This window comes from Lathyrus oleraceus, chromosome 2, assembly GCF_024323335.1.
Source record: "Lathyrus oleraceus cultivar Zhongwan6 chromosome 2, CAAS_Psat_ZW6_1.0, whole genome shotgun sequence".
NCBI lineage: Eukaryota > Viridiplantae > Streptophyta > Magnoliopsida > Fabales > Fabaceae > Lathyrus > Lathyrus oleraceus.
The window spans coordinates 13,738,453-13,753,870 of NC_066580.1; positions in this window are offsets into that span (position 1 = coordinate 13,738,453).

Here is a 15,418-nt window from a genome sequence, read left to right on the forward strand (position 1 = left end):
TTGGGACGAACCACTCCTTTTCAAAAGAGGAACTGATAACCTATTTTGATGTTGCATCCCGGAAGAAGAAGTCAGAAACATCATAAAGCATTGTCATTCTTCACCCTATGGTGGACATTCAAGCATATCCAAGACATACGCTAAGATCCTTCAAGCTGGTCTTTATTGGCCGATATTATGGCGTGATATCCATACTTATATTGTCCAATGTGACCGGTGCCAGCACGCTGGAAACATCTCAAGACGTGACGAAATACCTTTGAAAAACATCCAAGAAGTAGAACTATTTAACGTTTGGGGTATAAATTTCATGGGACCTTTTCCATCTTCATTAGGAAACAAGTATATTTTGGTAGCCGTTGACTATGTGTCCAAGTGGATAGAAGCTATAGCCGCACCCACCAACGACACAAGAGTAGTCATCAATATGTTCAAGAATAATATCTTTCCCAGATTTGGAGTTCCACGACTTGTCATACGTGATGGTGGATCACATTTTATAGCCAGGATATTTAATAAACTCCTAAGGAAATATGGAGTGAAACACAGAGTAGCAACACCATATCACCCCCAGACTAATGGTCAAGTGGAAGTACCCAAGAGAGAGATTAAGCAGATCTTGGAGAAAACTGTATCAATATCTAGAAAAGATTGGTCTGAAAAGCTAACAAAAGCACTGTAGGCTTACAGAACTGCTTACAAGACCCATATTGGAACTACACCGTACCAGTTGGTCTACGGGAAGTCATGCCACTTACTTTTTGAGCTCAAGCACAAGGCATATTGGGCCATCAAGACCCTAAATTTGGATTACCTAGCATCTGGCAAGAAGCGAATCCTTGATATTCACAAATTGGAGGAACTTCGCCAGAACGCTTATGAGAATGCTGTTATATACAAAGAGAGAACCAAAGCTTGTCACGACAAAAGGATCGTGAAAAAGGAATTTAATATAAGAGACTCTATTCTCCCCTTCAATTCTAGATTACATATTTTTCTAGGTAAGCTGCGTTCGAGATGGACAGGCCCCTTTGAGGTGTCCAAAATCATAAAATCGGGAGCAGTTGAAATCCGGAACAACTCCTGTAATCCATTCGTGGTAAATGGACAAAGACTGAAGCAATACCAAGGAGGTGACATACCCACAGAATGTCATAACCAAACTCTGACCGATCCTCCAGTTCCTACCTCTAACATATAAAGTTTGAATCGTCAAGCTAACGACGTTAAACAAGCGCTGCATGGGAGGTAACCCATGACTTCTTTTCCTTTACTTTTACTATTTTTAATTTTTATTTTTATTTGTTTTATATAAATGTATATCTATGTGAAGACTAACAGTTATAATATTTGTGATTTCAGGTGTCCTCTGTTTCTAATCTAACTTTTCAGGAATAGAGAATATCGACACCATGCCAGTAATCTTTCGTAACCCAGTTCAAGAACAGCGTTATGCCATGCTTTCACAACGCCCAATGCTGCCCACCAGATATCCCGACTCGAGCTGCATGGAGGCATTAGGCATTGAGCCTAGTTTCAGGCATTTGTGCAATCAGTTATAGTGGGATGAATATACAGATGATATGCACGTGACTTACAGGAACCTGACTTTAGAGTTCCTGAGCTCGCTTATCTACGAGCCTTATGTTGGTCACGCCAGTGATAGAGGATACATTAACTTCAGGTTATTTGGGGCAGAATACACCTTCAACCACAAGCGTTTCGGCGACTTGCTTAGTTTTCAGACTGCCTATGATGCTTCATCTGAGCTCCCCATGAGCTACTTTTTGAGCCGAGACGTCGAGAAGTTTTGGAGCGATATCACGTGTGGAGGTAGTCCTGACCCTTCAACCCAGATCTCCAACAAGATTCACAACCTTGCTTTCCGATACTTCCAGATGATCATTGCCCACACCTTCCTTGGGAAGAGTGACCCTAATACACATGTGAGTGTTGAAGAGATCTTCTTCATGTACTATACCACTCAGTCATGCCCGGTAGACTGTGGAGCTTTCTTGATCGAGAGTCTATATCTTAATGCTCGCTCTGCTGCGAGCCCTATACATGTTGGAAGCACGGCGACTCACATAGCCTCAGCCCTGGGACTTGATAGAAGACTATCTCACCTGACGTCTTATTGCAGCTACACCTTGATGGATATTGATTTCTGTCTGGACCGTGGCCTCATGAGGAGATCTTCTTTCCATCCGGATCAATACAGGTTGTTAATTGAGGGTGAGACCATTCACTACTTCACTTTACCTGACCCTTAGGTGACTTGTGTTATTGATCAGGCCAACTGGGCCTACGCCATAGAAGGGCAGGGAGATACAATAGATGCACCGAAGATTGCACTGATCAGAATCAAAGTTCGTACCAACAATCCGAATCTCCAGACTCCGAGCATGCAGTCTGAATTGGTTAAGCTTCGCATGGAGATATCCAAGCTTCGCCAGGAGCTTGCTGACGTTGCCTTGCAGGTCGAGGTATCAGTTGCCTCACACGACACCGAGACTGATATGTTGCATGATGAGATCGTCGATCTCCGACGCCAGATCAGAGAGCTTCGAGGCTACGAAGTCGAGGAGACTCCACCGTACCCCGAGCATTGATGCCATCATGAACCAAGAAATGTCGTTTGAATTTCCCTATTTTTCCGTTGCTTATTATTCATGCCTATTTTTATTGTTTCCGCTGACATTATGCTTTCTTTATTTTACCTAAGATCTCTGGACTCGTGAATTATTTTTGACTCTTCATATATATATATATATATATATATATATATATATATATATATATATATATATATATATATATATATATATATATATATATATATATATATATATATATATATATATATATATATATATATATATATATATATATATATATATATATATATATTATATATATATATATATATATATATATATATATATATATATATATATATATATATATATATATATATATATATATATATATATATATATGCATTATTATAATTATTATATTTTTAGGTCCATTTTTGTTTTATTTTGTTTTATTTTACTTTACTATTTTATTTTATTTTATTTTTGTTTTGTTTTATTTAATTTTGTTTTACTTTATTTTGTTTTATTTTATTTCGTTTTATTTTATTTTATCAAGCTTAAATCAAAAATAAAAAAAACACCATTCATGGATACCTAGCTCTCTCTCTCTCTCTCTCTCTCTCTCTCTCTCTCTCTCTCTCTCTCTCTCTCTCTCTCTCTCTCTCTCTCTCTCTCTCTACCAGGTTACTCCTACCCTATCTCATATCGAAACATTGAGGACAATGTTTGGTTTAAGTGTGGGAGGAGATTTTATCGTTTTTCATCTTTCCTTTATTTTTATTGCTTTTTATCACTTTCCTTTACTTTTATCGCTTTTTACCGTTTTCTTTTATTTTTAGTATGTTTTGTTTATTTTAGTTGCTTCTTTTTCCCTTTCAATAAAATAATATGTGTCTGACGAGTCACCTGTGTAAGTGTATCCTTATTTCCCCCATTTCTTTAACCTTACCAAAAAAAAAATTAGCCAAGAAAACAGTACATCTTGAACATTCAGGCTATAAGACAGGTATATAATAGGATGTAAAAGACTTGGGAAAACTTTTTCTAAAAATCGTTATTGTCTTAACACCTTAGGCTTCATGATTATAAAAGTCGATCCCGATACCCCATATGTTGTAGCCCCAGTTTTTGTTCCAAATAAGTCCTTAAGTAGTTTATCCTAGCAGTCAGCTCCAGCTTAAGCATGCTCTACGTAGGGGACCGACGAAAATAAGTGAATGATCACAAAAATTCCTGCTTTGTTCTCAAATCGCATGAAAATTCGGGATAGGTGACTCTCACACAGTCATTTAACCCAGCAAAATAAAAACATATGCAGAACATGCAGAAGAAAAATATAAAATAAATAATAATAAGCCTATTTGTTTGTTGGTTCAGAGGTATCCGGTGCTGAACTTGGTAGGGTGGACTACGATCCAATCCCCCACAACTGCAAATTGGGTTAAATAAAGGGGTTACACCAACTTATGTACCGGAGCCTCATGCTTAGAAAAATAAAAAAATAAGCTTATTTGCTTGTTGGTTCAGAGGTATCTGGTGCTGAACTTGGTAGGGTGGATTACGATCCAATCCCCCACAACTGCAAATTGGGTTGAATAAAAGGGTTACACCAACTTATGTACCAGAGCCTCATGCTTAAGATCATAATCACTAACTGGTCGCTTTACTATGAGTATGTACGGATAACGGGCTTAATGTGATTGCACCTGAATGAAAAGGACTTTAAGAAAACAAAAAGAAGGCTTAGGTATGGTGGGGTAATATGGATTGATTTGTATAGAAACGAAGCCTACGACCGCAATTATGGGAAGTGTCACTACAATATCCTTAGTTCGATTCGTTAGTACCTATCGATACATTCCTCGAATGAACTCATAAGTCTTTTTGCCTTGAATTAATTCTAGTTGATACTGTTTTTCTTGCATACACTATAAAGAGTTTTGCTTGAGGACAAGCAAAGGTTTAAGTGTGGGAGAATTTGATCACACTGAATTACACCGTTTTTCTTACTCGGATTTCATATGTTTATTAGGACTTTATTATCATTTTGTTTGTATTATGCTCTCTTTTCTCTTGTTTTCAGATATTTAGCACTTTCAGACTGTTTTGGAAGAAACGAAGCAAAAAGACCTAAAATTAGGGTTTTTCGGCGAAATTACACACATGGCGTTGCACATGGCGGCCGCTATAGGGGAAGCCATGAGTCATCAGCCCTCAACTAGGAGGTAACTGCCATGTTCCCATGATCCACCCTATTTACACACATGGCGGGCGCCATGAAGGGATGGCGGGCGCCACCTTTAGAAGTCACGTTCCCACTAAGGGGAAGTTGGAGGGCACCATGGTCTTTGCAAGCTGCTGAAATCCTCTATAAATAGTTCATTTCATTTCGTTTTCTAATCATCCAACTTAGTTTTACAACACTAAGCATATATTTATCATTTGTAATAGCGATAATCCGTCACATCGGGGGGTTATCGCACCTTTGTGAGATTGAGTTGGGTCACTTCGAGTTGCTGTCGTCTTTAGCTTCAGGAGTCGGAGGTTTATTTTTGTACCAGAATCGAAGCCTCCGTTTGGAGCAGGCTCTTATTTCTCGCTTTATTTATTTATTTCCCGCATCGCTTTTATTTTATTTATTTCCCGCATCGCTTTTATTTTATTTATTTACCGCATCGCAGTTATTTTATTTATTTCCCGCATCGCAGTTATTTTATTTATTTCCCGCATCGCTTTTACTTTATTTATTTTCCGCACTCACTTTACTTTATTTATTTTCCGCACTCGCTTTACTTTATTTACTTTACGCACTTTACTCGCTCTCTACCCCTCACATTCTATAACAAACTTTTCATCACGATTAACACCGTTGTGTTCGTTTGTGTCACCATGTCTGGCTAAATCTTTTAAAGGTTAGAATGTAAGGATCGCGGTTAAAGTAATGTTTCACATATTGAAATCTGTAGAAATACTTAAAAGGTTGTTTTGATTTTTAACTTGAGTTTTCTAAAACAGACTTGGTTAGTTTAACTATTCGAGGAGTGTGAAAGCACCCTGGCTTAGTAACTAGGAATCTTTATCGCTTTAAGGAAAAACTAATTTTGAAACTGTTTTCGGACGCGTTGATAGATTTAAATTCAGGAAACTCCTTGGGTAAACTTTCCAAATCAAAATCACTTTTCAACTAAGTTTACGAGTCTCATTTCTTAAAAATAGGTTTACTACTTTAGCGTTCTACGCACCTTTTATAAGTGACAATAAAAGGCTTTAATTTAAGGGTAAACTCGATTCTGAATACGCGAAAGCGACAGTTCCTGTTAAATGGATTTTTTTCAAGAGTAGAAATAAATTGCCTCATAAGTAGTTCTATTTAGACAATCGAAACATCACTTAACTGACGTGAATTACACTCAACCTGTCTTTACCTGCATTTATTATTTACCATTGTTTTGCAAACCCAATATCTCTTTTATACCGCCTTAGATAAACACTGTAACGATAGTAATCGATAGATTGACGATTGGTCTCTGTGGGATCGATATTCTTTTATATTACTTTGACGTTATTCGTGCACTTGTGAATCGATACGATCACTTCTCTTTGTGCATGTCAAGCAACATGGATGGTGAATTTGGTCGAAGAGATAACAGCGAAGAGTCATGGAGAAATTACCATGAAGATCGACAGCATGTCAGCTATCAATCTGGAGAAGAATCTGATAGCACATTATCGAAGCAAGCACATCGAAATGAGGTTCCATTATCTTCGAGAGCAGGTAGAAGATGGGAAGATGAATGTGCAACACTGTAGAACTGAGAATCAGATTGCAGACATCATGAAAAAAGGATGTTCGTCAAGATTGATTAAAATTCTCCATAGGTTTTGGGGGATTTCCAACAATTCCATGGTCATTTCAAAAACCTCTTCACTACTGATATTCAGACAAATGACTGGTTTCAGACTGATCAACATTTCCCTTCTCTTAGTAACAGTGTTAGCAGAGCTTTACAATCTGAGGTCCAAGATTTTGAGATCAAACGGGATCTCTTTGATATGACGGCATTGAAATCTTCTGGTCTGGGTGGTTTTCCTGTTGTTTTCCATCAAAACACTTTGAACCATATTGGTGATAATATTTGCTCATTTATTCATCAACTATGGAACAAGGAAATCTCCCTGAAAGATATTAATTTGACAAACATATGTTAGATCCCTAAATTGGATAATCCTCGGTTGGTTACACAATTCAGGCTTATTGCTCTGTGTAATACTATCTATAAAGTATTTACCAAGGTCATTGTCAACAGACTTAAGCAGCACATTGTTAGACGGTGTGGCTAGTGATCGAGAGGGGGGTGAATAGATCACCTCTTTGAAATTTAACGGGTTTAAAGTTTTATCAGAGTTTTTAAAGTTGGCGGAAAATATCAGTCCCGAATCGACTTCCGTCTATTCTGAACCGCTACTAGAAAACCGGACACACGAGTTTAATGCTGGATTTGAATAAGAATGACAGAAACAATCAACACCAGAATTTTAGCTAATTGAATGCACTTGTCATTAAAGTCTATTTCCAATGAATAAAACCTAGCTAACAATTTTGTCAAACAGTTGGTGTGTATGTGATCAATGATGAACAGCAGTAGAGTTTAATTAAAAAGGTTTTCTTGCCACTGCTGTCTTGCAAAAGGAACAATCACAACACACTAACTGAAATTGCGAAAACTGTTTTAAACGTAAAGAGGAGTAAGGTAAGAATACGATACGCAGAGATTTGGTAAGGAAGTTCCCCACGTCGTCCTCGCGTGTGGGTACGTCTCCCTCTCAATTTCAAATGAAATTGAGAACTTTGATTATCAATTATTGCCGAATTCGTTGATACAAGGTTATGATACAAAGACAGAATTCTAAATTCCAACAACTTCTTCTTGTATGAACCTTCACTTGATCTGAGCACGATCAAGAATTTCCTGCACGAAATTGCAAACAATTCACCGGTTCCACGACCTGCTTGCGAAATCCCCCGATCTCCAAACGCAACGCTGCGGCTGAATCTGTTCTGCAAACGTGACTCACAAACCCTCAAGAACACTCCAGTTCTTGAAGGATAAACCAGTAGGTTTTTCCTCGAAACCCCCTTCAATCTTCAACTCAGCTAGATCCTCGATCGTTCCACTGAAAACCACAGCTAGATCCTTGATCGTACCACTGAACATTATCTCGATAATCCTTTAATCCAGAGAACAAGAATGGTTATGTGTTGATGTTCTTGAAGAAAAGTGATTGAGAAGATGAAGAAGATGAAGTCTCTTTCAGGTTTCTATGTGCTCTCAAACAATTGCTGCTACACTTCTTTTGATCTTGTATTCAATTGTTTTTCCCTCAAAGAATTCGTGTTTTGCACTGCTGTCACAACATCTCTTATATATGTTGAAAAATAGAAACTGTTAGAGCACAAAACAGACTTATGCATTGATACATGAGAGTATGCATCGATGCATACTGTAAGATAAGTGAGTTTTTGGTTAATTGAATTAAGCATGGATCGATGCATAATTCGTATGTATTGATGCATATGACATTTCAACTAACATGCATCGATGCATAATTCGTATGCATTGATACATAGGACATTTCAACTAATCATGGATCGATGCAAGGCACGTATGGATCGATCCATAGAGCATTTTGCCTGTCCATGTATCGATACATGACTCGTATGCATCGATGCATACTGAACAAAAAAGTTTTGTGATTTGCAACATGCTGTATGTATCGATGCATAGGCTTATGTGTTGATGTATACTGATACAAAATGGATTTTATGAGTTCTTTTAAGAGATGTATCAATGTAGGTCTTTATGTACAGTCATGCAACAATAAAATGGGATAAAAACACAGTAAAAACACAAATGTATCATGTAAGGTAATGCACAGCCAACATTTGGATGATGATCACACAATTTGCTATCATTCAAAATTTATTCAAAGTAAAGAATTTTCTCACAAACTCCCCCTTTTTGATGATGGCAAATTTTTGGCAAGATGTGTGATACTCCCCCTGAGTTTGTGCATGTCTGTCAACATCTGCATTTCTCCCCCTTTGTCAACATCAAAAAGAAGAAAAAAACAGGTTTATCAAGGCAACATGTAGCAGAACACAGCAAAATTGATAGATAAGCTAACAATCACACAGAATGAAGCTTACAAAGTAAAGAATCACTCACAAAGAATGACAAATAAGGGCAATAACATCAGAAGTAAACAGAAGGTTATAAGCATTTAATTAGTATGAACGAGTTTAAGAATTACATAAGCTAAACCATATATTGTGCAACAAAAAAAACTTAAGCAACATGAAAAAAATGCATTTAATCCAAATAGCAGTGAGTATGTGTCGATGCATATGGCCATGAATCGATCCATAGCATGCAATTTTGTTTTTATAGGGTCTATGTATCGATACAAACGACGGATGGATCGATACATCCTGAACCAGTTTTGAGAAACCAGATACATACTGATGCCAAACCAAATTTTAATGAATTTTTGTGCAGTATGGATTTGCATTATGCCCAGAAGTATGTCATGATAATTATGCCCAAGTATGATTCACAAATCAGAATTTTTAATGTTCAAACAGTATAAGCAAAAAAACTTTTGTTCTAACATACACAATCATATAATTCTAAATGAGATATAGATAGGAGTGATATTACCTCTGTTGGTGTAACCTTATGAGGAATAAGTGTAATCTAAAACAAATCTCATCAACCAAGGTGAGGCATAATAAAAATAAGAAGAAACATGCTTATCCTTATCCAGATTTCCGTTGGTAGGTATAGGGGTGTCAATTGATTTTGAGTCATTCATTCCAAAGCGCTTGAGTAGTTCTCTGCAGTATTTTGTTTGACATACTGCTGTACCCTCGTCAAGTTGCTTTATCTGCATTCCTAGGAAGTAATTCAGCTCCCCCATGAGACTCATCTCAAATTCACCCTGCATAACCTTAGAAAATTCTTCGACCAAGTGTATGTTAGTTGAACCAAAAATTATATCGTCTACATAAACTTGAACTAAAAGGATGTGCTTTCCTTTGTGCTTAATAAAGAGAGTATTATCCACTTTACCTCTTGAATATCCAGGATCAATTAGAAATTTGCTAAGCCTTTCATACCAAACCCGAGGGGCTTGTTTAAGACCATACAAAGCTCGTTTTAATTTGTAAACATGATCTGGATTTTCAGCATTCTCAAAACCAGGAGGTTGTGAAACATATACCTCTTCATTTATGACACCATTAAGAAAAGCACTCTTTACGTCCATTTGGTAAAGCTTAAAGTCGTTGGAACACGCATAGGCAAGCAAGAGACGTATAGCTTCAAGGCGAGCAACTGGAGCATAAGTTTCCTCATAGTCTATGCCCTCCTCTTGGTTATACCCTTGTGCTACTAAACGTGCCTTGTTCCTAGTTATCACTCCGTTTTCATCAAGCTTATTTCTAAAAACCCATTTAGTACCTATGATATGATGATCTCGTGGACGAGGAACAAGTTCCCAAACGTCATTTCTTTTAAATTGATTAAGCTCCTCTTGCATGGCCATTAGCCAAAATTCATCAATCAAGGCCTCTTTGGCATTTTTAGGTTCTACTTGTGAAACAAAAGCGAAGTGAGAACAAAAGTTACTTATCTTAGAACGGGTCATTACTCCCTTTGAAATGTCTCCCAAGATGTTGTCAATGGGATGGTCTTTTGAGGATTTCCAAGCTGTTGGAAGATCATTCACTTCAGCTGTCTTTTCTTCCCCATTTTCTTCATGACTAGTATCTTCCTCCTTCTCATGGGCAGCTGTTTTGGACTGATCAGTTTCCTCAACAGCTTCCTTGAGTATGTCTTCTGTAGATACACCTGCGTCATCAAAAGAAATACCTTTTCCGACATTTTTCGGATAAGACTCATCAAAAGAAACATAGACAGATTCTTCAACAGTAAGTAAACGCTTATTATATTATTTACTCTTACTCCCTTAAACACAATGTTTTGTTCAGCATGTTCAATTATGCAGCAAGTTTTTGTGAAAGAAACTTTATAACCCTTGTCACGCAATTGACTTATGCTTAACAAGTTGTGTTTAAGCCCCTCTACTAAATGGACATCAGAAATAGTAGTGGTAGAGGGATTATCTACACTACCTTTGCCGAGTATAGCTCCTTTGTTATTGTCTCCATAAGTAACATATCCCTTCTTCTTTGCTTTGAAGTCTATGAAAAGCGATATGTCACCGGTCATGTGCCTTGAGCATCCGCTGTCAAGAAACCATCTTCTATCTACGGAAGCAAGGCACTCATCCTACAATATCAAAAGAGAGAAGTTGGTACCCAATTTTCATTGGGTCCGAGTGGGTAAGTGCTAACATGGTTGCCTTTTGGCTTCCATTGGTAAATACCTTTAGGAACAAGAAATCTCCTAAACTTGCATTTCTCAATGGTATGGCCAGCACGACAACAATAATGACATAAACCATGATGATGCGTTTGTTTATTCTTGTTCATTAAATCCTTTGGAATAAAAGAGTATTTTGCATATGAAGGATTTAATGACTTCTTAAACAACCTAGAGTCAACGGCATAAGTAACCTTAGGTTGTAACGCTTTCTCTAATTTGACCTTGAGAGTGTTTACCTCTTTTTGCCAAATATGACAAGCGTCACAATACCTAACTTTACTACATCCATCAATGTCAATATATTTTGAATTTTCTGCAATACTAGCTTTTAATGATTCTAAAGCATTTTCAGCTTTGTATACTTTACCTTCCAGAAATGAAAAAATTTGTTTATCGGAAGATAATCTTTTAAAAGCATCTACAACTTCGTTATGCAGTTTTTCAAAAGCTATTTTCAGTTCAGCAAAAGTCATAGAAGAGAAATTATTATAATAGGCTTGTTTTACCTTTTTATCATTGATTTTCTTCTTGTGGTAGGACAGATTTTTGGTGTGAGCCATAAGGCACAGATTTGCGGTTTCATCACTATCACTTGAACTTTGTGTGCTTGATGAATCACTATCACTTTCCCATGCAATGTAAGCTCTTCTTTGTTTGCTGTACCCTTTTGGTGGAGCTTTTCCTTGATCCTTATACTTCATAGGACAATCTGTTTTATAATGTCCAGATTTACCACAATTAAAACAAGATCCTCTTCCTCTACTCTTCTTATTCTCTTCCTGTTTTGAATCTGTAGATTGTCTTCGAAACTTCATGAGATTTTTGTCGGAATGCTTGACTCCGTTCTTTCGAATGAATCTATTATATCTCCTTACAAAATGTCTCATTTCCTCATCATCCGAATCTTTGTCACTACTAGAATCATTGTCACTTTGCTCTTTTCGTGAGGACTTAGAGCTAGAGGCCACAAGAGCTATTGGCTTCTTCTCTCCCTCTTTGTCTCTTTTCTTCTCCTTTTCCTTCTTACTTTTGTTCTCATATTTTTCAAGACTTTACAATGCTTGCTGATGTTCTTCCAGCTTTCCAAACAGAGTTGTAATAGTAAGTGTCGTTAGATCGTTGGCTTCCTTAATAGCTGTTACTTTAGGTAGCCATTCCCTGCTAAGACACCTCAGAATTTTATTAGTAGCAATTTCATTGGAAATAGGTTTTCCAAGCGCATTCAATCGGTTAGTTAGATGAGTGAATCTCTTTTGCATGTCGGAGATAGATTCTCCTTGTTTCATGCAAAAGAGCTCAAACTCTTGATTGAGCGTGTTAATGCGGGACTGTTTTACTTCAGTAGTACCCTCATGGGCAACTTCTAAAGCATCCCACATTTCTTTAGCTGTCGTGCAATGGGATACTCGATAATACTCGTCAACACCAAGTGCTGAAATTAGCATGTTTCGAGCTTTCCAATCACACGACCACTTTTTCTCATCTTTCTCATTCCAATCATCTTCTGGTTTAGGTACTATGGCGCCAGCCGCATTTGTCATAGTAATTTGAAACGGACCATTTTCAATGGCAGCCCATACTAGCCTATCCACAGAATTTATATGAACTCGCATGCAGTCTTTCCAGTAGCCGTAATTTTCACCGTTGAAAATAGGCGCTCTATTATACGCCCCCTTTGGTTCAGAATCCATACTGTTACAGGCAGCCACAGAGCACCAGCGAACTGGCGCTCTGATACCACTTTTTAGACGGTGTGGCTAGTGATCGAGAGGGGGTGAATAGATCACCTCTTTGAAATTTAACGGGTTTAAAGTTTTATCAGAGTTTTTAAAGTTGGCGGAAAATATCAGTCCCGAATCGACTTCCGTCTATTCTGAACCGCTACTAGAAAACCGGACACACGAGTTTAATGCTGGATTTGAATAAGAATGACAGAAACAATCAACACCAGAATTTTAGCTAATTGAATGCACTTGTCATTAAAGTCTATTTCCAATGAATAAAACCTAGCTAACAATTTTGTCAAACAGTTGATGTGTATGTGATCAATGATGAACAGCAGTAGAGTTTAATTAAAAAGGTTTTCTTGCCACTGCTGTCTTGCAAAAGGAACAATCACAACACACTAACTGAAATTGCGAAAACTGTTTTAAACGTAAAGAGGAGTAAGGTAAGAATACGATACGCAGAGATTTGGTAAGGAAGTTCCCCACGTCGTCCTCACGTGTGGGTACGTCTCCCTCTCAATTTCAAATGAAATTGAGAACTTTGATTATCAATTATTGCCGAATTCGTTGATACAAGGTTATGATACAAAGACAGAATTCTAAATTCCAACAACTTCTTCTTGTATGAACCTTCACTTGATCTGAGCACGATCAAGAATTTCCTGCACGAAATTGCAAACAATTCACCGGTTCCACGACCTGCTTGCGAAATCCCCCGATCTCCAAACGCAACGCTGCGGCTGAATCTGTTCTGCAAACGTGACTCACAAACCCTCAAGAACACTCCAGTTCTTGAAGGATAAACCAGTAGGTTTTTCCTCGAAACCCCCTTCAATCTTCAACTCAGCTAGATCCTCGATCGTTCCACTGAAAACCACAGCTAGATCCTTGATCGTACCACTGAATGTTATCTCGATAATCCTTTAATCCAGAGAACAAGAATGGTTATGTGTTGATGTTCTTGAAAAAAAGTGATTGAGAAGATGAAGAAGATGAAGTCTCTTTCAGGTTTATATGTGCTCTCAAACAATTGCTGCTACACTTCTTTTGATCTTGTGTTCAATTGTTTTTCCCTCAAAGAATTCGTGTTTTGCACTGCTGTCACAACATCTCTTATATATGCTGAAAAACAGAAATTGTTAGATCACAAAACAGATTTATGCATTGATACATGAGAGTATGCATCGATGCATACTGTAAGATAAGTGAGTTTTTGGTGAATTGAATTAAGCATGGATCGATGCATAATTCGTATGTATTGATGCATATGACATTTCAACTAACATGCATCGATGCATAATTCGTATGCATTGATACATAGGACATTTCAACTAATCATGGATCGATGCAAGGCACGTATGGATCGATCCATAGAGCATTTTGCCTGTCCATGTATCGATACATGACTCGTATGCATCGATGCATACTGAACAAAAAAGTTTTGTGATTTGCAACATGTTGTATGTATCGATGCATAGGCTTATGTGTTGATGCATACTGACACAAAATGGATTTTATGAGTTCTTTTAAGAGATGTATCAATGTAGGTCTTTATGTACAGTCATGCAACAATAGAATGGGATAAAAACACAGTAAAAACACAAATGTATCATGTAAGGTAATGCACAACCAACATTTGGATGATGATCACACAATTTGCTATCATTCAAAATTTATTCAAAGTAAAGAATTTTCTCGCACATGGGCAACATAATATCCGCCAATCAAGTTGGCTTCATCCCCAATAGAATGCACAGATCAAAGACAAAAGTAGGTTCCTTTGCCATCAAAATTGATCTTGCCAAGGCCTATGACAACATGAGTTGGCAATTCATTAACAATGTTATTAGTGAAGTTAGGATCCCAGGTAATTTGAAATATCTAATTATGCTTGTTCTTACCTCGGTTAAATTACGGGTTCTTTGGAAAGGTTATATCGGAGATTTTTTTTGAAGCCAAGAAAGGATTAATACAAGGCGATCCCTTGTCTCCCTATTTGTTTGTCCTTTATATGGATAAGCTATTTCACCTGATTCGCTGTATTATGAAGAGCAATCATTGGCATTGCTTGGAGATTAGTAAAGAGGGCCCTAAGGTGTCTCACTTCATGTTTGCAGACGATCTCATTATGTTTGGATCCGCAGCTGAAACCCAAATTAATGTGGTTATGGACATCTTATCCAAATTCTGCATCTCTTTTGGGCAACATATTAATATCTAAATCAAACATCATTTTTCCCGACAATACTCTGATTTCTATCAGGAAGAACATTCTTGTTAAATTTGGTTTTAAGGAGACATCCTTCCTTGGTACTTACTTAGGAGTTCCTTTTTCGGGTAAGAGTCCTAGAATTAAAGATTTATGGTATTCTATTGAGAAAGTTCAAGCTAAGCTTGCCCATTGGAAAAGAAGTCAACTCTCTTTTGCTGGTAGAGTCACTTAGACAAAGTTTGTGATAGAGGCAATTCCCACTTATACTATGATGTATGTTCATATCCCTCAAGATTGCATCAATAAGATTCATCAATGCCAAAGACCTTTTATATGGGGTGATTCCAATGAGAAGAAGCACCTTCATACTATCTGATGGAGTATCCTTAGTATAGACAAGCATATTGGTGGTCTTGGCCTTCGAAACTTGTC